Source organism: Podarcis melisellensis, assembly GCF_964234715.1.
Source record: "Podarcis melisellensis genome assembly, chromosome: Z".
NCBI classification, from domain to species: Eukaryota; Metazoa; Chordata; class Lepidosauria; order Squamata; family Lacertidae; genus Podarcis; species Podarcis melisellensis.
In genome coordinates this window covers 8,221,443-8,231,230 of record NC_138547.1, presented here as the reverse complement: position 1 = coordinate 8,231,230, position 9,788 = coordinate 8,221,443, and positions in this window count along the sequence as shown.

The following is a 9,788-nucleotide window of genomic DNA, read 5'->3' as shown; positions in this document are numbered from 1 at the left end:
AAAAGATTCCTGCATTGCAGGTGCTTAGACTAGATGATCCTCATGGTCCCTTCCAACTCTATAATTCTATGATTCTATTGTCCAACATCTAGAGTGCACCACGTTGACTATGCCTGAGATAAGATACCCTCTTAAAACATCAGTATAAACTACAAACAACAACTTCATACAGGCCTCATAATAACTATTAGCAGATCCACAATACAAAAGAAAAAAGATCAGCCATACCTACAAAATATACAAGCATGTATTTATAGATAAAAGCACTCTCATTTCTGCTGCTGTCTCCCTACCTTAATATCACACTGAAAGGTGGGCCATGCTGTCCCCTCTCTACTGATCATCCCATTCACTGGCCCTGCTCCATGCTCACATGGAGTGTTGTTGCCTGACTGCAATGTGTCCTCCAACTGTGCAAATGTCTCTTGTTTGTCTGGACAGGAAATGGAAAAGCATAGGCGGAAGCTGTAGAAACATCTGGATTTCACATGGCTGAAAAGTAGAGTACTGTACTAAGAGTCACATCAATTGCCTTGTCCACTTTGGCTGAGGCCTCACCCAACCATGGTATGTGTACTGCTGGGAGACTGGCTACGAGGGAATGGAAACAGCTCCCCATCTCACGTCTTCCAACTGCTGAAGCTTGCCAATTTCATCTTTTCTGTTCTGTGGTGAGGTCTCACATCTTGATTAGGCTTCTTTCCCCTGCCCTCTATCTCTGCAGTGAATCAGAGATATCATTTCACTCTGGAGATGAATATTGCAGTGGGTTTGAACTTCTTGTCATTTTCACCTCTATCTGTACTTGTGGTGGTAGAGAGAAAGCATGTTAGTTTCACTAAGGCTTCTTGTGGCCTTTTGTACACAAACGTTTATACAATTGGCAGAGCGGAGCTAGGAACTGAGCATCAGGCCTGTGCTGGGGCCCAGTCAAGATGGAAGCAAGAGTTCAGGGGCAAAGTCACAAGCTAAAAGTGAACCACATCAACCCAGGAATATTATTTTCCAGCAAAATCCAGCCTAATAAGAACCCTTGTGAAACTCTTCCTGCTTCGATGGATATAGCCAGTGAGATGAGCAAGGTTAGACCAGATCTTAGAAATATGATACTGCCCAGATGTTTCACCTTTTCAGACCGAAAACCCCCAAATGTTGCCACTTTTTCTCACTTGGGAGTTGTTTCACTCCCCCTGATTGTTTTGGTTGCCTTTTTCTGAATCTCTTTCAGATTCTTTATTGAGGCGAGATTACCAGAACTGTAAAGGTAAAGGTAAAGGTAAAGGGACCCCTGACCATTAGGTCCAGTCGTGGCCGACTCTGGGGTTGAGGCGCTCATCTCGCTTTACTGGCCAAGGGAGCCAGCATACAGCTTATGGGGCATGTGGCTAGCATGACTAAGCCGCTTCTGGCGAAACCAGAGCAGTGCATGGAAACGCCATTTACCTTCCTGCCAGAGCGTACCTATTTATCTACTTGCACTTTTGATGTGCTTTCAAACTGCTAGGTTAGCAGGAGCAGGGACTGAGCAACGGGAGCTCACCCTGTCGCGGGGATTCAAACCGCTGACCACCTGATCGGCAAGTCCTAGGCTCTGTGGTTTAACCCACAGCGCCACCCGTGTTCCTTACCAGAACTGTACAGAATATTTAAAATGTGATTGCATTGTAGCTTTCTATAACAACATTATAATATTGGCAGTTCCTGGTCAGTCAGTCACTATCAGTTCAGAACCATTAGTGTATATGTGATTCCTATTATTTTTGCCCCAATGTGCATCACTTTACAGTTGTTTACATTGAATTGTATTTGACATTTTGCTACCTAAATTCTTCTGCAGCTTGAATTTCTGAACTGGGAATGAATTCAGTGTGTTTAAAAACTTACCCCTGCTTTTTGGTGGGTATTAACAAGTCCCTGAAAAACTTTGCTGAGACTGTTTTGGGAGAAATTCTGCAGCATCCCTATTAATTAACATGTACCTGGAATACTCATTTCAGCTGATATTGTGATGACCACAACTGTACAAGCCCACAGAAAATGGAGGCATCCAATACCATATGAACAGACTCAAAGTGACTGTACTTCCTCATCATGGTTTCATGTTTCATATTGCACAACCTGTAGGTTGCATTATGATCATAGCTACTCAAGCGCATAGTTAATGACAGAAAATACTTTTGCTGTTCTTTCCCACAAGAGTGAATTATTTCAGCATTGATTGAATAATGTATTGTCGGATGTGATTATGGAATTTTTTGGAGGGAGAGAAAGTTCTCATAGATCTGTGGCCCTCTCCTCCATGAATTAGTCTAATCCACTATCCGCTGTGTGAAGAAGTAAGCAATACTGTAGACAATACTAATCTGGGGGAATAGCTTTCTTTGTAACTCATGCCGACTGCCACTTCGCAGGTAAGATTCACCTTCTGTTGTGTGGGCAGGATGGTCCCTCCCCTTACCTGGCCAATCTCCTGGCAAAGCCTCCCCAGGCAGGATTGGGCGATTGGCTGAGGTAGGTGGAGACCTCCAGGTATCCAGCCTGGGAAGGATGAAGCAGCCCGAACTACCAGGAGTCACATTGGGATTCGGGGTGGGGGGCTGCATGCAACCAATCAGAAGGCGCCCCCCATTTGATGTGGGGAGCGGTCATTGGTGCGGCACAATCCCTTGATGAATAATTTATTTTCAGAAAAGGTTAGAGTAAATAAACATGAACTAACAGTACAACCAAAGTTCTTGGTTACAGGTTCCTATCTGCCTTAATGGAGGCAGTTCCCATGACACTGAGGGGATCGAAGGCAGAGAAAAACAGGAATGATAGAGGATAAATCATTATTGGAAATTCCTCTCAGGGAAGGGAGGAATAGTCTTCACTGTGGTCTAAACCACTGAGCCTCTTGGACTTGCCAATCAGAAGGCTGGCGGTTCGAATCCGCATAATGGGGTGAGCTCCTGTTGCTCGTCCCAGCTCCTGCCTATCTAGCAGATCGAAAGCACACCAGTGCAAGTAGATAAATAGGTACCGCTCCGGCGGGAAGGTAAACAGCGTTTCCATGCGTTCTGGTTTCCGTAATGGTGTTCTGTTGCACGAGAAGTGGTTTAGTCATGCTGGCCACATGACCTGGAAAGCTCTCTGTGGACAAACACTGGCTCCCTCGGCCTGAAAGCGAGATGAGCGCCACACACCATAATCGCTTTTGTTTGGACTTAGCCATCCAGGGGTCCTTTACCTTTTTTTACCTTGTCTCAGTACCTGGCTCTCACTCTCACTCTGGCATGGAATGGCAGGGAGGTGCCGAGTGTAAAAGCACTTCACCTGCTAAAAACTCTCCTACGCTGCCATTAAGAAGCATAGGTTTTCCTGTTAATTGGGTTTTTAATTGGGTTTAAAGTCAGGTGCGCTCTGAGAGATGTTGTCATCCGAACTGCGAAATTACCCAGCTGCATTGATCTGAGGTTTAAAACTGAGAAAATGATTTTATTTGGTGTGGGCAGTGGATGATAGAGAGGGGAGCCTCTAGTTTCCTGTTTATTTTGAGTTTCTTTATTAATGATTTGGCAACCCTCTCCAGATGCAAAATTTTAAAGATACAAAATTAGATTTGATTGCAGTATGGAATAAAACTTATGATTAAAATAACAATTAGTTGTGTGGTGGTGGTGGTGAGCTCTATTGATTAAATGGATTCTCTTGGAAAATTAGAGCAGATACCATCTCTACCCCCCAAACAACAACAACAACAACAACAACAACAACAACAGAGAAGAGATACAACTTTAGTGGACTTTGGCCAAAATGCAGCCGTAAAGATGAAAGGAATCTGGAGCCATGGATGAGGGAGGCATGGAGACCCTGATGGTGATTAATTAAAATGAAAGTACTTGAAGATCCTCTGTGGCGGAAGCTGGATCCCTCTTTCCTGGGCTGTGGAAATTTCTAGATGTTGACTGAGTAGTGAGAAAGAGTGGACTGGGAGTATGTTGTTGTCCGGAAACACCAAGCAAGATGAGAGCATGATGGGAGGGAGCTATTGAGATACTTTGAGAATTCTCCAGGATTATAGCACCACCCCAGTTACACTGAGAGACAACAGCATTTGGAGGAATTTCAAGAATAGGACAGCAGGCAAATGCCAAGGACTACATAACTGGACATATTCAGACTGACACATGCAGGAAAAAGGAGTTCTAATTATTTTCAATTAGAAGAATTCATTTGAAATCCTATGGAAAGTTAGATAAGGTATTAAAATGGATAGAAATTGCTAAAAATGCAGCTGTTATCTTAATGATTAAAATACCAACTGAAATGTAATTAGGTTTTAATAAAAGATATGAACCACAGCAATATAAGAACTGGACAAAAAACATTGATCAAGGAGCATGGGAAACCACTTTGATGAAATTGTATAAATCTGGAAATAATTGGAATTATTTTGATATAAATTGAAATCTGTATAATTGGCAAAACTGTGGAAATATTGGGCAAATATTGGAAAATTAATAAAAAAAATTATTAAAAAAAAGTACAGTCAAAATTCTCATGGCTTTTATCCACTAAGCCCATTCCAAATATATACATCTGATTTTATTTTCACTGACTGAATCAATCTTTTTTGTCGTCTTCAGGCAGATCATTAGCAAGAATTTCTGTTAGGGCTGCACTCAAACACATTCATTCTCTTTCATTTATTATTTCTCATGCTGTGAATCAGTGAAAGAGTATCTGCTTTGCATGATTCAATCTCCAGCATCTTCAGATAGGGCAGCGAAAGGCCCTTGCCTGCAATTCTTGGGTGCTGCTACCAACCAGGGTTGACAATAGATGAGCCAATGATTAGGCTCAGTATAAGGCAGATTCCTATGTTCGTATTTTAGGGGAAGGGTGGTAGCTCATTGGTAGTTCAGCATCTGCTTTGCATGCAGTAGGTCTCAGGTACAGGGAAGGGGTGGGCTGCATATTTCCTTCCTGCGATGAGTAAAAAATATATTAATAAATTATACATCAAATACAGCTTTGGAACACAAAGTGATCTGAATTCAAAATAAAAATAACTTTGGCAAAAAGAGATAAACTTGAAAATCTTTTTATATATTGGAGAAGGGTTTCAATGGAATGAGGGAGATATTAATGATATACAAGATACCACAGAAGATTTAGATAACAGAAGATCTAATAACACGAAAGAAGCAGAGAGAGAGAGAGAGAGGTGGTTTAGTGCTATAATCAGAGGAGTTACTCATAAGATTCATACGCTTTGACGTTAAGATGACAATAAAAATGGTTAGACCCCACTATTTAGTCATTTCAATGCTGCTCTTTGTATAGCAACTCAAGATGGCACAGAGCCGAAAAAATACAACAGTCCATTAAAAACATTAAAACAGTGTTGAAATCTTTAAAAAATAGCAATGCAACAGTGAGTCAGGGCAAATTAACATAATTCTCTGGAACTTGACATAAGCAAAGACCTGCGTACATAGGTATGAGTCAAGTGGGGTGGGGAAGACATTTGACACATTTATTAATCAAAAAATGCATTTAACATAGTGGAATGAATATTTATGAGAGAGACTTTGACATGTTTTGGCAGAAGTCAAGAGTGACTAACTTTTGGCTCTACAGATACTACCACCAATTGCTGTCTATCGGTCAGGGATAATGGATGTTGGATTCCAGAAAAACCCAGAGAGATATAGGTTCCCCTCTTGGGCATAGGAGGAGATTCAAGTGGTTAGACAGATTTAACATTCGTAGAGCTAGAATCCTGATTGATGGGCAGCAGTCAAAGAAGCCATCCTGGCAGAAGTGCACAATGAGGACGCTTACTCTTGCTCTTATTTGAGATGTATAGCAAAGTCCCATTCTCCAGGGATAAGGCATGTTGGGTGTTGTAGGGAAACAATATCTGGAGGGTCTTAGGTTCCCCATCCCTGCCACAGCCTATCTGGATAGATTGCAGCCAAACATTCATGAGGTAACTGTGGAAGACAATACATGCATGTGTGTGGCCACAGTCGTAATTCTTCTTCCTCTTCTTCTTCTTCTTCTTCGATTGTATCAATGTGCACAAAAAGCTCTTGTAAGCATTGGTCAGAAGAGGAAAGGGTCAGAAGGAAAATGGGACTGCATTCCTACACCTGCTTACTCAAAGGGACTTGTGTTGTAAATCTGCTTACTTCCGCATAGGGTTGCACTGTTGTTGGGAAGAGATAGGAATTGCTGTTGCCTTCCACATTGCTCCCTTTCCTGCCAGTTCAAATGAAGGCACAGGTGAGCCAGATATGATGGGACAGCAGCAGCTGTGAAACAGTGAAACAGAGTCAGGTAGAGAGAAATGGGGGGGGGGCGGGGGCAGAAAGGTTGCAGTGTTTGGGATTTTCTAGTTTAGAGAAAAGGCGAGTAAGAGGTGACATGATAAAGGTTTATAAAAGCATCTGTGGCATGGAGAAGGAGGATAAATAAAAGCTTTTCTCCCTCTCCCATAATGTTAGAACTCATAGACATAAAATGAAGCTGAATGCTGGAAGAGAAAAAATCTGTGGAACTCACTCCCACAGAATGCATTGATGGCTCAGAAAATGATGAGAGGGTTACCTTTGCCTGACTGCTGAAGGTCCCACCAGGAAATCTCTGACAAAGTGAGACAACCTGGGTTCTGAGAATCCATGGGGCCTTAAAGTGTAATTATAATCTCTTCTTGCTTTTTTTAAAAAAAGAACACCAATGTGATTTTAAAAAATCCCTAAACCCCTAAAAACTGAAGGGTTAGAGCAGGGCATAAGTTTCATAAAATGAGCACTTAGGGAAGCCAAATAAGAAGATCATTGAGGTGGAGGAGGCAGTGGTGGGTGTTATGAAATAAGCAATAACCTCAAGGGGAAGAAACTTCAGTTCTGGAATTTTGAGAAATAAGCCTCAGCATTTCAGTGGCAATAGATAAAGATCTGTCTGACTCTATGCTTTTGACTCTTGGCAGTTTGTGACTACAATAAGAAGTTTCCAATGTGTCATTTCCACTGGGGGTTTGCGTTCATCCTGTGTATTGTATGTGTGTGTGTGTTTGCATGGGAAAATGCACATAGATGCACAAATATTTTGGGGTGTTATTTACCACACATCTACTATCTTTCAGGGACTGCATAAGGATCCTGCAATGTTGGGCATAGTGCTGAAAAAAGAATCCGCCCTCCGCCGATAAATCCATTACAACTAAGCTGCCAAACCGAGTTCTCGTGATTCTAGAATATTAGATGACATGAGAAAGTTATCCAGTTCATCTACAAAACAGTCCTCTGAATGAGGAGATCGTAGAATTCCCCTGTTCTGTACCTTTTTTGTTCTCTTTGCTTGCTCTGAATTGTGGTTTACCTAGGAGGGTTTCTATAAAAATAATAATCTGGAAATCAAACATGCAGTGTCTGTGTAATGGTTCTAGGGGTTGCTCGTGCGTAAGCCGGTGCCAACACCTGGCTGGGTTGCATGAGAGAACCCTTTCTGTCTGGACAGCCACTCACCCGTGGCTGTCTCAATCGTTGGCAGAATCCGTCAGTGGGCGTTTCTTAAACTTTTTCTAGCAAAGAAGCTCTTTGACGCCTAGTCTCCTCCTACTCTCCCCGCAAGGAAGCCTTCTGCGCAAGGAGGGTGTGGGCAGCGGAGGACCCTTACTCTCCCCGCTGGTCCCCGGCAAGGAGTCATGGGACCGCCTCGCTGATTCCCCCATCTGCCCCCCTTCTCCACTGGTGCTACGCTGATTCCCTTCCCCAGAAGATGGGCTGCCTCTCCCCATCCCAGGACGCTCTCTGGAATCCCTCTGGAGCTTGCTCTCTCCCTCCGGCTCTGATGGCAGTTCCCTGACAGTCTGTTTTAGCTTTTTCTTGATAGGTAACAAGTATGGGAACCAAGCAAGACAAACTGGAGCTTTTAATACAGGATGGCAAATGTGGGATGAGACTCTTGACTAGAATGTAGGAATTGAGAGGTATAACTTGTTCAAAAGGAACAGACCAAACAGGACAGGAGGAGGAGGAGTAGCATTTTATGTAAAGGATATGCACACTTTTGAAGAAATTCATGACCTGGAACATAGAAAGCAGATTGAGAGTAGATGGGGGGGAATTGAAGGAGAGAGAAATAACAGTGACTTTACTGTATATGAATGCTATAGCCTGCCAAGCCATACTGAATGCTTTGATGATGCCTTACTAGAGCAGATTACCAAACATTCAAAACAGAGAGAAATAGCAATCATGGGGGACTTCAACTTCCCCAATATCTGTTGGGACTCAAACTCACACAAGAATGGAAGGTCTGACAAATTCCTCCATTGCTTCACTGACAATTTCATTTCCCCAGAAGGTGGAAGAAGCAACAAGGCGATCATCTACTTTGGACCAGGTCCTCACCAACAGGGAGGAAATGGATACACTTGGAAACTTGGTATGAAGTGATTATGTCCTCCTTTGTTTCACAATACAAAGGAAAGGGAAAGCTAAGTGTTGTCAGACATGCATTCTGGATTTTAAGAAGGCCAATTTCAAAAAACTGAAGGAGCTAATGGGTGAGATCCCATGGTCAGAAATACTCAAAGAGAAGGGAGTTCAAGATGGATGGTAGTTTCTAAAAAGGGAAATATTGAAGGCCCAAATGCAGACAATTCCAAGAAGAAAGAAAAGTGGGAGGCATATAAAGAAACCGGCGTGGCGGGTTAAGGAATGAACAGATGAGCTGAGAGTTAAGAAGGGCATTGATAAAAAGTGTAAAAAGGGGAAATCACGAAGGAAGAGTATACATGAGGAGCCAACAGTTGCTATCAGAATAGCAACAGAATAAATGATGTAAGGAGGGAGCTGCAGCCCAAGATAGGAAAAGAGGTAGTAAGGGAATACCTAGCTACTTTATTTTTATATAAATTTTATTTATAATTTTCATTGTTGCCAAACATCACATGACAGTTCCCAAGATGGAGGAACTGTTTTTTGCCTACATTTGGAAACTTAAACATTTTAAATCAATAAGATGATCAAAGTTAGAACGATCCAGATGCCTCGGGAGATACAGTGGTACCTCGGGTTAAGTACTTAATTCGTTCCGGAGGTCTGTTCTTAACCTAAAGCACCACTTTAGCTAATGGGGCCTCCTGCTGCTGCCGCGCCGCCAGAGCCCGATTTCTGTTCTCATCCTGAAGCAAAGTTCTTAACCCGAGGTACTATTTCTGGGTTAGCGGAGTCTGTAACCTGAAGCGTATGTAACCTGAAGCATATGTAACCTGAGGTACCACTGTACTGTCTCCATTTGGCATGAAAGTTCTTGAAATTGAGGAGTGGATTTTGGCCTAAATTGAAAACTGTTGGATGCTATTTTGAATCAAGGTAGTGGGCCTAACTGTTCCAAACTGCTTTGACTGGGACGCTTTTGAGGCTATCATTGCCCCATTTGGGGTGATGGTTCCTGAGACCAGACAGTTGGTTTCAGTCTGTGTTTGGAAACCGTCAGATGCCATTTTGAATCAAGATGGCACACAAATCGATGCATCCTAAACAGCACTGATTTGGACACCTGGAAATATATACTTGCCCAATTTGGCATGACAGTCCACTGACCTAAATCCCATCCCTCTTGTCCATCCAAGGGTGCCAACTTGAATAATTTTTTTTTTTGGAGGGGGGAGGTAAGCCCTGCCCCACATAATCAATCATATAACATGATGTACCAACACCATTTAAATTGCAATGTCCATCAACTGGGGGGGGGGGGCTGGCCACCTCAAATATTTTATTGAGGGGGAG